Source organism: Gadus macrocephalus, chromosome 16, assembly GCF_031168955.1.
Source record: "Gadus macrocephalus chromosome 16, ASM3116895v1".
Classification (NCBI taxonomy): domain Eukaryota; kingdom Metazoa; phylum Chordata; class Actinopteri; order Gadiformes; family Gadidae; genus Gadus; species Gadus macrocephalus.
In genome coordinates this window covers 25,175,210-25,195,451 of record NC_082397.1, presented here as the reverse complement: position 1 = coordinate 25,195,451, position 20,242 = coordinate 25,175,210, and the positions used below count along the sequence as shown (strand labels likewise).

General features: G+C 44.1%; 1 long non-coding RNA gene across 1 annotated transcript; it reads right to left on the bottom strand.

Moving 5' to 3' along the window:
* Nucleotides 1-17,478: 17,478 nt before the first annotated feature.
* LOC132473886 (uncharacterized) lies at nt 17,479-18,588 on the bottom strand. Its single transcript, XR_009529491.1, has 3 exons — nt 18,325-18,588; nt 18,177-18,232; nt 17,479-18,083 (listed from the first exon to the last, which is right to left on the bottom strand). It is a non-coding gene; the product is annotated as an uncharacterized LOC132473886 (long non-coding RNA).
* Nucleotides 18,589-20,242: the final 1,654 nt, after the last annotated feature.

The window sequence follows — 20,242 nt, the reverse complement described above, 5'->3', positions numbered from 1 at the left end:
AAAATAATCCTTGAGTTCTACATGTTCTAGAAATGTTCATTAATTGACAGTCCTAATGTTTATTTTCTTGTCTTCTGATTCTTTATTACAGTATGGAAGGGGAGATTTGGAGGTACCTGGTCAGGCCTTGGTCAGCCTACAAATCCCAGATGTGGAGACTGCAGGGATACCTCACAGAGAGGACACTAAAGAGCCATCTCTCATTCATCGAGTGGACTCATTGGTTTGCGAATGACCACAAAGATGCTCCCATGGGCAGATTGCTGCATGGCATTTGCCACTTATTCAAATTGTAGAGGTTGAAGCAGTCTTCATTGTGGTCACTTGCCATAACACTGTCATGTGTTTTATCAAAACAACATCAGTAACATTTAAATTGAGTTGATGTGGACGGCTCTTTTTTTTGTCCGATTTTTTCAGTGTTCAGTGCCTGTTTGAAAGATAAGCCTTTGATTTAGTTTAATTTTAATATGCCTTTTATCAACAGTGGTTTGGGGTTTTATAACAACAATTAAAGTGCTTAACTACTGGTGAACGACGTTGCAGAACGTAAAGGTTTGTGTTGATTGCATGGAAAAGGGAATAACCAGTTATAACTTATATGGTAAGAGCCTGGTAATACCATGGAAACAAACAAGGCTTCCTTTTACACTACAGTTTCAGCCTACTTAGTGGGTAAATTGTCATGTTTTACTTAGTAACGTCGCAGAACGTACATGGTACAAGTTTGTGTTGACTGCATGGAAAAGGGACTAATGTAATACAAATTATATGGTAAGAACCTGGTAATACCATGGAAACAAACGAGGCTTCCTTTTATAGTACAGTTTCAGCTTACTTACTGGGTAAATTGTCGTGTTTTACTTGGTAACGTCGCAGAAAGTACATGGTACAAGTTTGTGTTGGAATTTATCTATTATAAATTATATGGTAGGAATCTGGTAATACCATGGAAAAAAACGGCTTTGTACCCAGTACTTAAGATGTAACATGACACTAGACGAAAACTGCTCCTGCTGAGGTTGTTACCAGGTAAGTAATTCCATAGTGGTAAATCGAATAAACACTTTCTAAATGGGTGTAGCTATGAATAATAACTACGAAAAAGTAATTTATTGGAAAGTACTAAGCTAATTTCTAGATAGTACATCATTAAACTTGGGCTGTTACCAACATAAACCTTGGATAACTACAATTGTAACTTGAATTAAAGGTGTTTCTAAGAATTGGTCGCCTAATTTCCTAGGAAGTACACAATATCGGAGTTATTACCAACCTAAAACAGTTACAGCTACACGTTACTTAGTTGAGTTGATGGGTAATAGTGGAGGTTTTACTTAGTACTTCAGCTGTCATTTCTCTGTATTTACCTTCTTATTACCAGTGGTAATTACACAGTAATACGCTATAATTTACCGGATAATTCCTCTGTATTTACCTTCTTATTACCAGTGGTAATTACCCAGTAGTACACTATGATTTACTGGGTAACTACCTCTGTATTTACCTTCTTATTACCAGTGGTAATTACCCAGTAATACACTATGATTTACCATGTATGTACCGGGTAAATACCTAGTAATTAGGGGACTGTAAAAGAAAGGGTTACCATATTCTTTTCATATTAAAAACTAGCATATACGTAGGCCTACAGCATATCATACACTTGACAAGTATATATAGTTAGACAATTATATGTAGAAGGTTATAGGCCGAATTTGGTTAAAATGCAGCCTCTGCTGGCCCACAACTGGCCCGATTGTCTTGTTGTCTCGTTATACTTAAATTATTTAAATTTAAATTATTATAAACATGTAGCCTTTACTTTCTTGGCGTTATCATTACATCCTTTCTCGTTACATCAATATACATTTTTGTTACGAGATCTGTATCTGACCATTGACCATCCTCAAAATTCTTTGAATGAAAATCATATTGACGGTATTGCACTATATCCCTTTACTCGCGCACCCATCTTGATAGACCACTTTCGTTTCTTCAAGGAGGTCTGGCGCTCTAACGAGAATGGATGTAATGATAACGCCAAGAAAGTAAAGGCTACATTTTTATAATAATTTAAATATATTTAACTTATAAAGCGTATAACGAGACAACGAGAGAATCTAGTTGTGGGCCAGCAGAGGCTGCATTTTAACCATTTTTTCATTCATATAAATATATTATATATATACGTATGCTAATTTCATGGATCTGTGTGTGTGCCACGGAATATGAGTGTCATTAACTTGCATTAGAGCAAATTTCGTGTGCATATCACGACAAATTAAGTGATTCCGTGAGGCCACCTTGGATTTTGAGTTAAGCGCCCGTGGTCATTTCACGGATTCCTGTGAGACCAGGTTACAGTCTGTTCAGAACTTCCTCTAGATCACCTATGTGCTGCTCAAAGGTGGGGGAAGCAACAACAATGTCATCCAAATAAACAGCACATGTTTTGTAGACGAGGCCAGCAAGCACATTTTTCATTCGCCTCTGAAATGTGGCAGGTGCGTTGCAGGGTCCAAAGGGGAGTAAACAGAACTGGAAGACACCAGTTCTGGACTGCCAGTTCCAGACTGCCAGAATAAAGCCTCTCCTCAAAAAAACAACTCTTAATACCACCGACATCCAGAACTACCGACCGGTATCTCTTTCATTCCTGTCTAAAACACTGGAACGTGCCGTTGCTAACCAACTGTCCTCCTATCTCTCATCTAACAGCCTCCTTGACCCTCACCTGTCAGGCTTCAAGAAGGCACACTCCACCGAGACGGCTCTCCTCGCGGTGACTGAGTCCCTCCGTGCTACCAGAGCCTCGTCCCTCTCATCGGTTCTCATTCTCCTCGACCTGTCCGCAGCATTTGACACGGTGAACCACCAGATCCTTTTTGCCACTCTTGCCGAACTTTGCATCGCTGAATCTGCTCTTTCCTGGTTCACATCCTACCTGACGAACCGCACCTATCATGTGACATGGAATGGCTCCTTGTCCAAACCTTGCACGCTTAAAACTGGTGTCCCTCAAGGCTCTGTACTGGGGCCTCTTCTGTTCTCCCTCTATACCAGGTCTCTGGGCTCGGTAATTGCATCACACGGCTTTTCCTATCACTGCTATGCTGACGACACTCAGCTATTTCTCTCTTTCCCCTCATCTGATAAAACCCTGATTGCAACACGCATATCGGAATGTCTGGCGGAAGTCAGCAGCTGGACAACCGCCCATCCAACCCAGTCTCACCAATATGCGTACAGATCGCACGGTTTGACACTTTCAAAATGCGTGCAGTACATACGCCAAATGACCATTTCGCGTGCATATGATACGCAAAACCCAGCATTAACTACTGTGGAGGGCGGATGCGTCCATTTCGCGTGCATATGATACGCAAATCCCAGCATTAACTGAATGGGAAATGCAATATTTTAGGACAGATTCACCATTAAACGTGTTTCTAATGACATTTCTAGCGAGAAATGTACTTTTTCCTGGAATAATCTTCAGTCAGTGAATGTGTATGATCATTATTAATCTTTATTATCTGAATGGGAAATGCAATATTTTAGGACCGATTCACCGTTAAACGTGTTTCTAATAACGTTTCTAGCGAGAAATATACTTTTTACTTGCATAATCTTCAGTCAGTGATTGTGTCTGATCTTTAGTTTTATAGTTATTAGGAAGATTTTATCGGCTCGCTCGCATGTTTCAACGACGTCAGACGCTGCTTTCGCTAAACTAGCAGCTCACGTGTTTCCTGCGTTTGTGTTATTAAACCGTTACTTTATGTAACCTTTAATGATATCATCTTGTTAGAAACACGCATATCCGAGAGCCAACCCAGTCGACAAAAGCATACGTTGACAGTGTAAGTTTTCGTGAACCCTGGATTACGTCGCATTTCAACATAAAATAGCGTGTCACACGCACACACACACACACACACACACACACACACACACACACACACTGCATTTCGTTGCTTAAACAACAACATATATTATATTCCCTCAAATATTATTACTTTCAAAACATTGGCCAAAGTGGAATATCTTTTTTATTTGGGCTGCTTCTAGGACATTTTGGGTGGATTTTGAACGGTATGTGGGCAGGACGTTTTTTGCAGGACCTGGCAACCCTGCGCTGTTGCCCGACGTGCTGAAATGCTCCGGAACAGATCTGGATCCACTATGGCCAAAAGACTTTTATGCCCCCCCTCCCCCCTTAAATAAATACTATGGCAGAATAAAGAATAAATTCATGCATTATCATTCAACTTGAACATGTGTTTTCACATAGCGTGGTGGAGGGATGACGTATGTTGGCCAACCCGGAAGCGTCGCCCTGGGTTCCCTTGACAAAAAGCCAACGGGGTTTTCCATTGGATTTTGGATTATTGCAGAAAAATTAGCATCTTTGAAGCACCCCCTCAAAAACTGAAAAAAAAAATAATAAAAAAAAATAAAATTCTTGCTCCAAAGAACGAAATGTAAAACAATGCATTCTGAATGGGAGTGTTTCTCCGATTTTTCCATGCTACACAGAACGAAATGTAAACCCATGCAAATAAAGACTTCATGGTCATAATAATTTAAATATCATTAATCTCCTGAGGGTGGTATTCTATTTTTTTCAACGGGGCTGCATCCAGTCACTTGACCGTCATAGTTGCTATGGTGGTTGCTATCGACCGCCCCCTCATACTTACATGGCTCTAAAAACCACGCGGCAAAGGAGCTTCCGTAAATTGTGTTGTTTTTGTCGTAAACTAGGGTCCGATGGTTAAAAAAAATAGACAGATATTCCAATGTATCCTTAAAAGGCAGCTTGGATGTTTTTATTTTCTGCTGTTTAGACTTCTTCTATAACCTATTTTTGAAAGCAAAACACCAAGCTCATTGATTTAACGAGGCAGGGTTATTTGAACCAATTTATTAAATAAATATTTGTGAGAGGTCATTCCTTCTCCTGAGTTTGCTTCCTATTTATGTCTAGTATACACCCCTACTGTCCACAAGCATCCCCCCCCCCCACCCTCCCCATATGGATTTAGAGAATTGTTGCCACGTCCCAGTGGTGGAGGTATCATATATGAAAGAGGGCATTCAATTATAGCCTACTACAATGATCAATTAGGAGGCTGAAGCCCTAAAGGAAGTGATGCAATAGGTGACTGAGTCGACAACATTTAAGTAAGCTCTACCTTGGGGTCTCATATATCAGGGGGTCTGAAAGGACGCATACGCTTCAACCTGTGGCTCCAGCCCTACAGGAAATGACTCAGCAAATGCTCCATCTCTTTGCAGCTCACCCAGCGGCTCGCTTGCAAGATTTTGGCCTGAAGTTCTTCCCAGACCTACACCCTAGCCATCCAACATGCATATCTGAGAATCAGCCCTCTCTTTAATAATGACAAAAAGTTATTAGAGAAATACACATTAACTTTTTGTTATCTCATAAGCGGCGTGGTGCCGGCTCCTTTTGACCTTTTGACCCCAGACTTCAAAAACGTGGCCACAGGCCAGCTGTGTCTACACACCTTAAGCCACAAATGTACACCTCCATCCCACAAAAAATGAGGACTAGAAACAAACCTCTGTCTTATGTACATTTACTGTACTGTTGGAGGTCACGCCCCTTTTCCGGCCTTTTCGAGATAGCTAGGGATGCTAAAATGTTTACACACATTTCCCGGGGCCCCGAGAACGACATATCCGAGATTTGGAGTTCTAGCCCTTAGAGAAAAAAAGTTTTCCCAAATGGACTGTCATTTGGACAAAGCCCCTCAGAAGTGTTGCCTGCAAGACCTAATGGTTCAGAATGTGGTGGAAAAACTGTTTTTGAGATAGGAAGGTCCTACCGCCCTGAAATTTGAATACCTTATTCTAGGGCCTAACTGGGACCCCCGCACCGAAACTTGGCCCGGTCGGACCCCGAGGGCAGGAAGGGGGGGTCCTTCCTGCCCGAAACTTGGCCCAGTCGGACCCCGAGTTCAGGAAGGGGGGGCCTGGACTTTCATAATCTTCGCTCTGTGAATGTAAAGGATGTTTGGTCGGATGTTATGACGAAGAATCATAATGTGAATGGGAATATTCTATAAATGTCTTGATATCATCTTTCGTCTCAACACTTCTGCTGCAGCATCTTAAAGTCTCACTCCGAGAACCTTAGAATATGAATCAATCCATTAGAAGTATGAAAATATCTTCCCGGTAGCGTAACGGGGCAAACAAGGTGTCCTTTGACATCTACGTTTCGAGGCGATTGCAACAGTGCCACACATGATCATATTTGAATATGTTTCGGGGTAGTAATTAGCTGTCGATTTTGGAGGCCTTTATCAATAATGACCACCTATAGATTTGCTTCCCGATGGAGATTTTTGACAAATTACATGTTATTTAGCATCTATACGTTGTCCAATGAGATCAAGCTCGCCCTCTTGCTACACCGTGATCATGTCCTAGACCTAGGTGTACCATGTAAAATACATGTTACCATTTGCTAGAGTGTCATGCTCGGTGTCATTGGAGTCAGCTCAACGTGTAGATGCTAAATAACACAGATTACTATAAATGTCAATACAGAGTGAGGGGAAAATGTAGCACAAATTTGTTATTAATTGTATTCCAATGGAAAACAATCAATCCAGGATAGCACTTTACAGGTATGTAAAAGATCATTTCTGAACTAATAATTATTAATTATGAAAAAAGTAAACTAGAAAACATTTGCTTAAAGTTAGAGATAAGTTATATGTTAGGCTTAGTGATCATGCTTCCTAACACTTTGTGCGTTCCCTGGGTACACCAGCTGATGGGTCTGTCTATATATTGGGCATTTGATTCTCGTTTCAGAAACAGAAATATATAAAAAAACGAGTGGTAATTATGATTTCTGTTTTAAAATTCAAAAAGGTATAGGCCTATGCAAGGTGCTTTTATATAAAGTCAAAATGGGGCAAACTAATCCAAAATAATAATTGTTAAACATATAGAGAATCATCCGGGGATTTGTAACTTATACTTCCATGGTCGGTAAACAACGTGACTGCGATCGCTCAGACCTCTCGCTTATGATGCTACAATGCTAAAGAACAAGAATATTTCTGCATCCGGTACATCATGAAGTAGGGCGTGGCTAGGCTCCCATGATGCGGAAGCATATCTCTCCTTGATGTTGCCCTGCGCCATTGAGCAGTTTACATAGGAGGGAATGGGCGCCATTTTGGAATCCGGTGTCCAAAAAAAAAGAAGAAAGACGGGAGAAATATGGAGTTAAGTTTCCATGTAAGCGCGGCTATTAACTTCTGATCCGATTACATTTCTAATCGGAATAGATCTATTCCTATCATGCAAATCCGAATGTACTGTATATATGGCATTTAAAAAAGTGGTAAGCGTACGTCCATATGTATTTCACGCACAACCGTTATGTTGGTCTGGACTTATATGATATATGTAAGGGATAATGTTGCACAGAACGCCGGTCATTATCGGGAAAATAAGCCCCGACATGGCGAACCGGACCCGAACGCAAAGCAGAGGTGTCTTGCTTCGCCCTGAAGGGTATTACTTTCGATAATGACCGGCGACGTTCTATACATTATCCCGCTTATTACACGGCTACTTGCCAAAACAAAACAATATCTTCACATGGTGTGTCTTTTTGCAATTACCATTCGTAGTGTTGATCAGCAGAGAAATAGTTCACCAGAGACGTTGACAACGCTTAGCAACCGAATACGCTGGGGTTGATAAGTTGCAGATTACTTGCGGAGTGATAAGAAAGACAAAAAAATTCACTTTCCTTGGCAGCGGTCATTATATGCTTAGGAATGGTCAATTTTAAAAAAGTATTGACTAGCGGATAAATATATATATATCCCCCTCCACCCCCCTTCAACTCCCCCCCCCCTTGCTCTGTCATTTTTTTTATCATTCTTTCTTTGTCTCAACAAAGGTCTCAGCTTTGACATGAAAACTTTATTTTGACCAAAAAGTTGAAAGCAGCCCCTATGCCTGAGATGTATTTTATGCATCTGTACGTGTGAGATTGTCTCTATAGGGTATTCACTGTCCCCCTCCCTCCTCTAGTTACTGTGTGTTTCTTCCTGGGTGAGAACATTAGATTGTCAGCGGGGCTGTGGGTGCTATAGCCCGGCGAGCACCAAACAGAACAGATAAGGGAGTGCTGGCGCAGAACCAATTGCAGCGGGCGGGACACGGCGGAGGCAGGTGGAGCTGTCATCCATCAGTCCATCTGCATGCAGCCACAGCTCAGAGTCCTCAAAACGCTCCTGTCATCAGCGCTGCTGTGGGTTTGTCTATGTGCAATGTGCCTGTGTGTGTGTGCGTGAGGATGTGTGTGTTTGTGGGTGCGTGTCTGTGCATGTTCAGGTGTTATTATGTGCTTGAGAAAGCAAGAGATTTCTCAAGTCAGGTGCAGAGAGGTGTGGTTTCGCTCACGCACACACACACATACGCACACCTAAACGTACGCATCCACACACACCACGTTCTACCACCACCACAGTGAAAAAACAAACTAACAAACCCCCTCACTGGTATTAACCCCCCCCATTCCCGCACACTTATGGTTAGCTCATATACTCTCATCCCGCACAGTGACATAATCAAGGATAATCAAGGAAACACGCCAATTTCCGTGATGTGGCCACGGAATTCGCTCCAATGCAAGTTAATGACACTGATGTTCCGTGGCTCACACACGGATCCCCGTTTCAACCAGCGAATCGACCACGGGCGCTTAACTCAAAACCAGTGCTGGTCTCACTGAAACACTTACATTGTCCTTGATGTGTCCACGGAAGTTGCTCCAATGCAAGTAAATGACACTGATATTCCGTGGCATACACACAGATTCCCGTTTCAATCTGTGTGTGTGCCACAGTTGACCACGGCGGGGGCTTAACTCAAAGTCTGTGGTGGTCTCACGGAAACACTGAAATTGTCCGTGATGTGGCCACGGAATTTGCTCCAATGCAAGTAAATGACACTGTTATTCCGTGGCTCACACACGGATCCCCATTTCAACGAGCGAGTCGAACACGGGCGCTTAACTCAAAGTCCGTGGTGGTCTCAGGGAATCGCTTGAATTGTCCCTGATGTGGCCACGGAATTTGCTCCAATGCAAGTAAATGACACTGTTATTCCGTGGCAATGAAATATGCGGCATATTTATGTAATTTTATGCAATGAAATTGCGGGAACTTGCAAAAAGTGCGGGAATTTCCGAAAAAATGCGGGAACTTGCGAAAATTGCGGTTTGAAAAAGAGGGGGAAAAAGTGATACCCCCGACACCCTGTTCTCACTAGGCTACTACCTTAATGTAAAGAGTCATTTCTTATTACTTTCTATGATAAACAAGCATACTACATCACAGAAAGTGCTGGGAATATTTACAATTTACAATTTGACCTGACGAGCTGGCTGTCGCCTTGCATGGTTGACTCTGCCGTCGGTGTGTCAATGTGTGTATCAAGCGATGTAAGTCGCTTTGGATAAAAGCGTCTGCTAAATGCCCTAATTGTAAATTGGAATATTTAAGTTCTCCTCTTGTTTTATTTGAGACCTTAAAACATGGCTCAAACTTACAAAACATTGATTACAACTTCTGTAGCTTTACAAAAATAATCTGCTACAACTTCTGTAAAAATGAATAAATAAAATATAAAAAAATAAATGTTCCTGTTTTACAGAGGAAGCTTTTCAAAAGAGTAACAAAAAAGTGCAATCTTACAACTGTAAAGTTGCATCAACTCATTGGATGAAACAGTCCACTGTGAAATTGAAAACTGCGTAGCCTCTAACACTAGCCAATCATTCCTCGTCCTCATCCTCCATCCCCTCTCCCTCAACGTCCATCTCTTTAACCCTCCTTGCATGTTTGGCTGCCGCAAAGTGGTTTTCCAGCGTCGACTTCCGCCTGTGGTCCAACACGCAGTTGCACGGAGTGCAAAATATTTTTTTGCCGGGAAACTGCTTTGCACAGTCTTTTGCACTTATCTTTGTTGGCAAATGAGGCCGCTTCATCTTGCCTTCGTCGCTGGGTTTGCGATGACGTTCACGTCGTGTAATTACGTCACTCCATAATGTTCCCATGGCAACAGGGGGAAATGGTTGCTTTTTTCGCGGAAATTGGCAATTTATGCGGTGAAAGTGCGGCATATTTGAAATAATGCGGCCCCCGCATGAATATGCGGACTAAGGCTGATAATGCGTTGAATTATGCGATCGCATAATCGCGTTTTTCTGGAGGGACAGATTATTTCGATATGGTGGGATTCAGAGGATGTTTATTTCCTTGATGCTGATTCTGATGCTGATGATCTCTCTGGCCTGTCCGTCAGCCCCCGCAGCTGGGTGACAGCATGCACACTGCTTCCTGCCTCTGTACCAGCAAGGTAGAGGAGGAGGAGGGGGAGGAGGAGGCCAGAGCCAGTCACAGCCAGCCCTGCTCCCTACCAAAGACTTCATCAGTATCAACCTAACAAGACAGAGAAATAACAAACTACCTGTTGTGGCTACGTGCAAACACTCACTGCCAATGACTTGACTCTCACTCCAGCACGCGCACAAGAACGCATGCACACACACATGCGCGCACACACACACACACACACACACACACACACACACACACATACCCAACCATGATCAACAAGTGCCAACATCCATTCTGTTTATTAGTAAATGGTTTTCTAATGCTTATATTTTGTGGATAGAAACCTACCTAGAATTGCCAATTTGTATGTGTTTATTTTTTGTCGTTACTTAACATTACATAGAAAGGGATGTTGCTGAGATACCTTGTTCCCACCGTAGGAGCCTTCCAATACAAAGACAGCAACATGTGCGCACAGTTACCTCCCCCCTGCCCCCCTCCTTTCTGCAGGCAAACCGCTGTCTGTAAACCGTGCGGGGTGTCTTATCAATACCCTTGGTAATTCCCTTTTTCACCACTCTATCCCTCTGCGCCTTTTTTTTTTGCACAAGTGTGTGACAGCGTGTGTGTGTTTGTGTTTGTGTCAGCGCATGTTTGTGTGCGTGTGTGTGTGAGCGTGTGCGTGTGTCAGCACGTGTGTGTGTGTGGCAGCTTGTGTGTGTGTGTGTGTGTGTGTGAGACCATTTGCCACATCAGGAGAGCTTCACCCTCTTGCTAATGCTACAATGGCAGAATGGTAGTTCAGTTGATATAACTCTCCCAAGCCAGACCTGTCACTTTGGCCTCTGAAAACAGGTCGATAGAGGAAGCCATGGAGAACGAGAGATAAAGAACTGGGACTACAGATTGATGGAGAGAAGAGAATGGCGAGCAGAATGGAAAGGGTTAAGACCAAAGAATGAAGTTGCATGATGGGAGATAGATGGTGGGATTTGAAGTCTTAAGAGTTATAAAACAGGAGAAAGGGAGGAGCGCATTATCTCAGAGAGAAAATAAAGCCATAGCTCCAAACAAGACACAATTATAAGAGAGAGAGAGAGAGAGAAAAAGCAAAAGGGAAGGAGCAAAGTAGAACACACATATACTGTATAAGCCCAGCTCTCTCTGGCTCTGTGTGAATTGTACAGGGAGAGGATCTACAGACTGGTGAGATAACATTGATATTGTACGACCAGATTCCTTCTTGGAGTGGTACTTGTACTGAAGAGCAGTTAGTGATTGGTTACTAGAGGCATGGACACTTTTGATTGGCTGAAAGAAAAGTGCAAGTGACTGGCTGAAGCTCGACCAATAGGCTGCACTGTGAGGTCGGTGTGATGACAACCCTCAACAAACACTGCCGACAGCAGACGCTTCCCAGCCACTGAGCCGAGCCAATAGGGTCTGGCTGAGCAGGGCTATCAGAACACATTACAAACATCAAAACCTGTAAACACATCATCAAATGGGAAGACTTAGATTCATTGGTGATGAGTGATGAGTGACGCTTAATAAGTGTGCAAATATATTGTGGCGACTCCTACCCCCTGGGGAGTCTGGGTAATGGGGTATTCATAATGTTGTTTGGGGAAAAGGGGGTTTATTGTCTTTAGATAACTTGTTTATGTTATTAGGTTAAGTGGGGTTAACGGGTTTGGGGTCTCTATTGTTTGTGTGTTTATTGTGTGTAGTGTTGTCGGCATCCGTTACCCGGAGTCGTATGTCCGTCGGTCAGGTGTGCCGTGTTTTCTGTTATGTGTGTGTTGTTTGAATAAAGGCAGCTCTCGGGGTCGTGCGGTGTACTGAGGCACGAGAGTTGCGCCGCCATTTAAACCTGGGCTCCCGTCTCGTCCTTCCCGCGCTGCTCGCCACATTGGTGTCAGAAGTGGGATGTGGCCTGCGCACGCACAGAGGGATTTGAGCTTCGCGGTCGAGCCCATGGATAACGCACCCTGCGCTATGGGAGCGCAGCGCCCCCCTGTGGACGCGACCGGAAGGGCCGGAGAACCAGCAGCTGCCCACCGCCCCCTGGTGGCAAGGACAGCGGTTCGGCTACCGAAGTTCTCCGGGGTAACGCAGCTGGAGTGTGTAGTGCCAGTTCCGGCTGGCGGCGTGGCACAACGGCTGGGGTGCCGAGGAGGCGGTTGTCCACCTGGCTCTGGCGTTGGAGGGGACGGCAGCAAGGGTGCTGCTTGACCTGGACCAAGCGGACCAGCGAGACCTTCAGGCCCTGATCCGAGCACTGGAGAGGCGGTTGGGTGAACGGGTCTCCCGCAACGAGAGCAAGCAGTTGCAGTAGCAGTTCTCACCGCCGCAGGGAGGAGGAGAGCCTGGGGGTCTACGCTGCTGACGTCCAGCTCTTGACCCGACGCGGCTACCCGGAATTCTCCGCGGCTACACGGGAGGCCCTGGCGCTCCACGCTTTCCTGCGGGGACTGCAGCCGGAGAGTCTGGGGCAGCATGTCCGCCTCACCGAGCCCCAGACCCTCGATGCGGCTCTGGACCAGGCGGAACGGGCTGAGGAGGAGCTCTGCCGCCGTGCATCCGTGGACGAAGCTGGGGCAGCGGCCGCCCCCGGCACAAAGAATGTGGAGGTCAAGTCCAGGCAGCGGAAGGGCCGGATCCGGACGGCCACCCTTCCCGCCACCGAGACGGCTGAGGTTTCCCTTGCGCAGTGTCGGCAGCTGGGGCTGGTCGAGGACTGTGGGTGGACGGGGCAGCGTGCCACTCATCCTCGTCGCAGCCGCCGGCGTGGCCGTCGGAAGGCCAGATGTCGGAGGGCGGCGGAGGATGGGGTGCCCGAATGGCGCCCCAGAGGCCCCCTACAGCGGAACCTGGTGGGGGCCCCGATGGAGGTGGTCCCCGACCACACCCCCAGGACCTCTGCAGACAATTGGAGACGGGCGTCCCAACCCGAGGGGAAGGCTGCACCGCAACGGGGCCACTACTGGCAGGGGCCAAGGCGGCGGCGCTGGCCCCCTGAACACTCGGGACTGTGCATTGGGTGTTGGGGTCGTCGGGACGTCTGACCCCTAAGGTGGGGGCTGTGTGGCGACTCCTACCCCCTGGGGAGTCTGGGTAATGGGGTATTCATAAGGTTGTTTGGGGAAATGGGGGTTTATTGTCTTTAGATAACTTGTTATTAGGTTAAGTGGGGTTAACGGGTTTGGGGTCTCTATTGTTTGTGTGTTTATTGTGTGTAGTGTTGTCGGCAACCGTTACCCGGAGTCGTATGTCCGTCGGTCAGGTGTGCCGTGTTTTCTGTTATGTGTGTGTTGTTTGAATAAAGGCAGCTCTCGGGGTCGTGCGGTGTACTGAGGCACGAGAGTTGCGCCGCCATTTAAACCTGGGCTCCCGTCTCGTCCTTCCCGCGCTGCTCGCCACAATATGTATTATATGACATTGTTTTGTTTGTATACAATCGAGAAAAACTAACACACATATACGTCAAACATGAAAGGGGAGAGACACATGATGGATGTAGCACTGAGGGAACAGAGCATGTGAATACTGATGATACTGATGTGAGAAATCAGGGCACACTGTGTCCTATAATCTTCAGTGAATGGATGAGTTACCTGATTATATAAATTGATTGGTACCTTGAAGGTACCGATCGACGTATTTAACCAGAGAAGGAATTCCTTCAATGACTTCTACTCCAATGTCTAGACTGGGCTTTAGACCTCCTGATAGTGAAATCACTATCACACGCATGGTACACGCATTAACTGGCCCTGCCTAGCTGGCATTTACTCACCTTCTCTCACGGATGACCAGTTAAAGAAGTCCACCGATAACCCTACTGCCAAACTTGTTCCATTTAGATCAAAGTCCCTTTCAAATAAAGGTACACTGTGCAATGAAATATAGAATCCAATACAAATATTCTCTGTTACTGAGACATGGCATCAAGTGGGATCTGATTTTGATTTGAATTAACTGTAATGGGAAAATCATATTTTCGCGTTCTGTTTCTCTAACTGCCATTTGTTGATTATGCCTTTTCGCTGACAACCTTGGGGTGGTCAAGGGTCAAAGGGTCCAACTGAGAACTCACCACCATGAGACCCCACATTATAATTGTCAATGAGCAAATCAAATAATGTTTACCGTATTTTCCGGACTATACGTCGCTCCCGAGTATTAGTCGCATCAGTCAAAAAATGCTCCATGACGAGGAAAAAAACATATATACGTCGCATCGGTGTATAAGTCGCATTTCTTTTTAAACATTTAAACAAGAACGTTTAGTCTGGAGAGACTGAATAAAATTGCAATAGTAATATAGGTGTGTCGGTCCCACTCGTAGTTCTGAGAGTATACCGAATTCAGTGACACCGTGATTCCACCGGACGCGTATGCGCCGCGGTCCTAAACCTGAGGGCACGATCGGGAGGTGGAAGTTGCGCTTTAGAAGCCTTCACAAGTCCAGCGGAGGGCTCCAGTTTTCGCCGGCCAAGTCATGCGCTGTGATATGTGTGACAGCTATGTTGCACAACATTGCAGCTAAGGCTGGGGTAGCTTTGGTTGAACCGGAGGACATTGAGGACGATGACGACGAGAATATAATTTATTCGGTGGTGCAGTAGGCTTGCAGCGTTCAGTTGTAGGCCTAATGAATGACGGTGCCATCTTGCGGCCGAAGATTATGTACGCACAATTTTGGCATATAAGTCGCTTCGAAATATAAGTCGCAGGGCAAGCCAAACTACAAAAAAACCGCGACTTATAGTCCGGAAAATACGGTACTTATAGGACAGAATTTCCAGCATTCTCATCAAGGAGAAGAATGTATAAGGGGATCTCTGCTCCCTCTTGACCGGTATACCCCTGGCTTAAAGGTTAACGTTAGATAACGCTATGAACAAGGAGAGTGGCTAGCCAATGCAATAAATAGGAGATAGAGCTTACATGATGAAGGGGAAACAACATGATTGATTTTTCCATCACACACCATGTGTGGAGCAGAGCTGATCTCAGCATTTCTGAGACCTGTGCCATGGTATAAGAAGTCCTCGCATTAGACAATTAAAGCATTGGGTGCTTTAATTGTCTACTCTCCCGACTCCAAGATGGTCCTACTTGTCTACCATCCCCCAAATCCTCAGATGCCCTCTCCCCACTCCAGTCCTACCAACGTGATGTCCAACCTTAACCACAGAGTAGGTTGTTTGTGTAATATGTCAAAAATTACCATATGAACGTTAAGCCCCCTATGGTCTGCCAAAAGAAAATGGATGACAATCATTTTATTCTCAGTGGAAAGGAAATATTTTTTTTTACAGTTTTAATATGGTGTTTAGTTTGTTAGCTATGCAATGTTTTCTATCATTGGCAAATAAAAACGTAGATTTTCCCTACGTGACCCAAGGATGACATATTTCTTCTTCTTCTTGGGGAAGGACAAGGACAACCTGCTTTTGTGCGGCAAACTGGATGTTTATTTCTGCTTTGCTTCTTCCAAAAAATCCATTCCAAAGGTTGTTTTTATAAACATATTTTGTTGTGCAAGATAATCATGACAAATGAAACCCGCTTTAAAGTTTAGTGTTAATTAAGTGTTAGTGCATCAATAAAGCAAACAGAAGACGGATCACATCTCTCCGGACCACCCCGGTACTGGGTTCCAGTTCTATTGCATTGCCATCCTGACATCAAATTCACGCATTAATAAGGAGCTCCTTCCGGACTGTCCGGCATTACACATTCATACCGCTCACACACACCGCCTGCACAGCCGCTTGCCGGAACGGTATTGAACTCTTGCGGGACAACTATGTCATCTCTGAACTTTGACCTTTGAACTTTGAACCCACTCACATCTATCCTGGAAAGAAACAAAGAACTGTGAAATAGAATCCTGATTGTATTGTTGTATTGCTATTGCTATGGTTGAGTTGTTTTGTATTTATTGCAGAGTTAATAGTAAGCGTGAGTGAGAGTGTGATTGGGCATTAGGCCACCAATATTGAATGGGTACACTGTAATAGTTAGTTAAGTAAATATCTAGAGTAGGTCCACTGAATTGTTTTTATCTATTTATAATATTTCATATTTATCAATATCTTATTTAATACTGAATTGTTTTTAGCTATTTATTATATTAAATATTAGTCTATATCTTATTAAATACATGCTGGGCACAACAATAAATGTTCTCTGCATTTTGAATTGGCGACCTCAGCCTAGCGAGTGCCTTCATGAATTAGGTTACACAAGTGGGGTCTCAGTAACACTCACATTCACATAATTTTAGTAGCGCATTAACGCTCCCGCTAGATAGGGGTCTGCAGCACACCGGAGCGTATTACCAAAAGGAATTTCAACCGCTGCAGAGACGCCATGTTAGAATCTTGTATGGACTTTGTCCTCCCTGCTGGTCCTTTGTGGAATCACTATTTTTTTTTGTTTGCTTTGCCATGTGCTTTTGTTTTTGTCCTGAACCCCGCCCTCACCTGGGGCCTGTACTACGAAGCTCGATTAGAGGGTTAGCGAGGTATGTTGAGCTCAAAGCCTTGGATATGCTGCTATCCATTTGGATTTACGAAGTGGTAAAGTCGCAAATCTCTTCTTGCGGCATTTCACTGAGGCACGCCCCCTTTTGGTCATAGTATCTCGTCGCTTTCAAAGTAGAGCGAGCAGAGCTGTACAACTCGCAAAGAAGATGGCTGCGCCCATAGTTAATGGGGGATGAGATTTATTTTCTTTCTATTTGTACCACGTTGGTGGTTTTAATGTCGTTTTTAAAACCTCTTACACACTTGATTTCATTGCTGCTTTAATCCGGTCACCAATATATGCATTGCACGGTCTTGCTTTGCGTGCAATTCAATGTAAAGTTTTGTTTTGAAGCTGGTATGCTAAAGAGGCTATGTTGCTAATGATGACTAGCCTGCTACTACTCCCCCTCGTGGCTCGACAGAAACACAAATGGCAAACTGGAAGGCTGGAGCAAGGGAAATACGTCACGTTCTCGCTGAAGCTGGTCGTTCGTACCAGCGTACCATCCAAATGGATAGCAGCATTAGCTGTACCACGAAAGTTGATCTCTTTAAGCGTCGCTGTATCACCATGGTGACTTATGGTCGCAACCAAACCTGGTCGGGAGCAGCTTCTCAGCTTAGTCTACCTGGAGATCGGCTACTTAAATCGGCGTGCGCAGCTTCCTAGACCCTCCTCAGACAATGGCGTCACCATTTGTGGGTGTTCCCATGGACCTTGGCGCACTTAGCGTACAGGCGTCTCTGCGGAGACAGAGGGTTTTTCGGGACAGAACCGATCCCTTGGCATTGTCTGACGATATTCTTTATGAGAGATACAGATTCTCATCAGAGGGTATACGTTATTTGATCGTGCTTGTTGGACCATATGTAGGCAATGCTACACAAAGAAGCCATGCACTTACTGTTGCGCAGTGTGTCTACGTTTCAAGTTCAAAGGTGGCCCCACGTTCAACGTACATTAACCTTGGATAGTCAAGTGCCGTGTTGTCCATTATCCCTTACATAACCGCTATGTCAATGACACAATTAGGCCTAGGCATTTTTTATTCTACAAATTCATATTATAGCTGTGAGAATTGTTAGGAAAAATCACCTCCATAGTCGCCCTGGAGTCACAGGCCGACAGAGTCTCCTGAAAGAATCAGGGAAACCTATTATAGGACATTCTTTCCAAAAGTTAAACATTTAGAAGAATACGTGACATTTTGTTTTGATAGTTATATACCTCTGATTGGAGATTGATTGTCGGCAGCTCCTCCAAAATAATGTTTGTACCTTCAACTAAAAATGACACAATAAATTTACACTCAATCATTTCAAATTTGATTAGCAAGACAATTATTTATGTCCATTGCCAATACATGAATACATACTCATTACAAACGCCTTGGATGTCGAGGCAGTGGGGTCAGAGGACATCCCCCCTTCCACTCCTACCATCATCGGCCGACCTTCGTTATTGGCGAGAGCCAGCTCCTCCGAAGTGGTGATGGGCGGTGGAGCGGTCCCCCTCCCAGTCGTATTAATTTGGGTTTTCTTTTTATTTGCTACAGGTAATCAACATGAGATTAATGGTTGGAGCCTAGGCCATTGCAAATCATAGGCTTGATTAATCTGAAATTATTCAAATGGATGCTGACAACTTACCACATTTAATAATATTTGTATATTTATAAAATATTTTTTTTTATTATTTTTTTTACAATTTTTTATAATCTTTTCACTTACAAATTAACACGGTCGGCTATTTCTGCCAGCACGCCACCCTAGCCTTATTATGGGCAACTGTGTTCCCCTTGGCTGTGATTTGGACTTTGAATTCCTCGTAGGAATTCATAATAATACAATGCTCGTCTTGGGTGAAATACACCGCTCTTGCTCGATTCATTTTGCATAAGGGTGAGTCAAATGACGCGATAAATGCCCCTTTATGTGAACGCGCATTGAACCTAAAGCGGAAAACCTGGTTCGACTAATTTAATCTAAAGTGAGCGTTGTGGTACCATTTAACTCTGATTGCGAGTTGCGTCTCTGTTGAGCCAGGCTTTCCCAAGAAAGCCTGGGTATTTTTAGCGAGGTTCGTGGTATACCCCCCTGCCTTGTGCCACTCCCTGCCTCTGCCTGCCACACATGATCATTAGCCTGCTCGTTGTCCTACTTGAGTTTTCCCTGTCCCTTTTCTCCCTGCCAATGATAGTTTTCCCTCTGCTATTTAAGTTAGCCCTTTATTAGATCGTACCAGAAAGTTTGTTGAGACACTTTTGTTGAGACACTGGAAGAAATTAACCCTACATTTTATGGTAAACTATGATAATTATTAGGCCTATATATCATATAGATACTTTAATGGTGGAAAGTAGCTGATCACCTCTCCCCTATAAGTTAGGTTTGACATGGCGCCAGGGTGTTGGTTCACTCTGTTCCTATCTTGTGTGCTTTTTGAAAAATATGCTGACATGCACGCATGTACACCATCAATCTGTATGCATAGTGGTTAATGTATGTTCAAGGGTAAAGCTGTGACCTGTAAAAATATGTTATGTAAATCAACATTTTATTTAAGCCTGACTTCATATTATGTAAGGATTGGGTATATAAGGAGCAGGACGAGAATCATTCTGGACTGTCTTTGCAAACCTCACTCCGCTTTATTGTTTCTTGTTTGTTGGTTACAATAAATTATCCATCAATACTTGATCAGGACTCCCCGATTCCTCATTTTATTTTAAGTTAGTCGAAGTGATATCATTCGGTTATAGTTTCTACCACACACTCTGTCCGCTTTTGCTCTGCCAGTGACATTGACTATGGTTTCACTGACTATTGATTTTCTGTTTTTGGATTTTTCCTTTTGGAACTCTGCCTGGATCTTTTGAGCGTTACCCATTTGACTCCTAAGTTTGACCTTTTGAACTGTCTGCCTTTTTGTTTAAATCCTGGAGAAAATAAATAAATATTTTTGACAATCGCACCTGAGGGGTATTCCACCAAGTCGCTAACGAAAGCGGCCATTAGTTGATTAAGCCTGGTTAGAACTAACGCCAACTTCTACTTGAGGCTAAAGCCGTTCCATCAACCCAGTTCAGCCGCACCTTGCCCAGGTTAGTTCAAGCCAGGCTTACGTTATCCTGCATTACGCGCCATCACGAGATAAGTAACCAGCCCAGAACCGTGAATGTCGAATCATGGAACAAATGTCTGAAAAGGACCAAGCGGGATCTTTTCCAGCGGCGAACAGAAGCTGCTTGTGGAAGTCTATGAGGAGTACAAGCATATAATAACTCAAAAAGA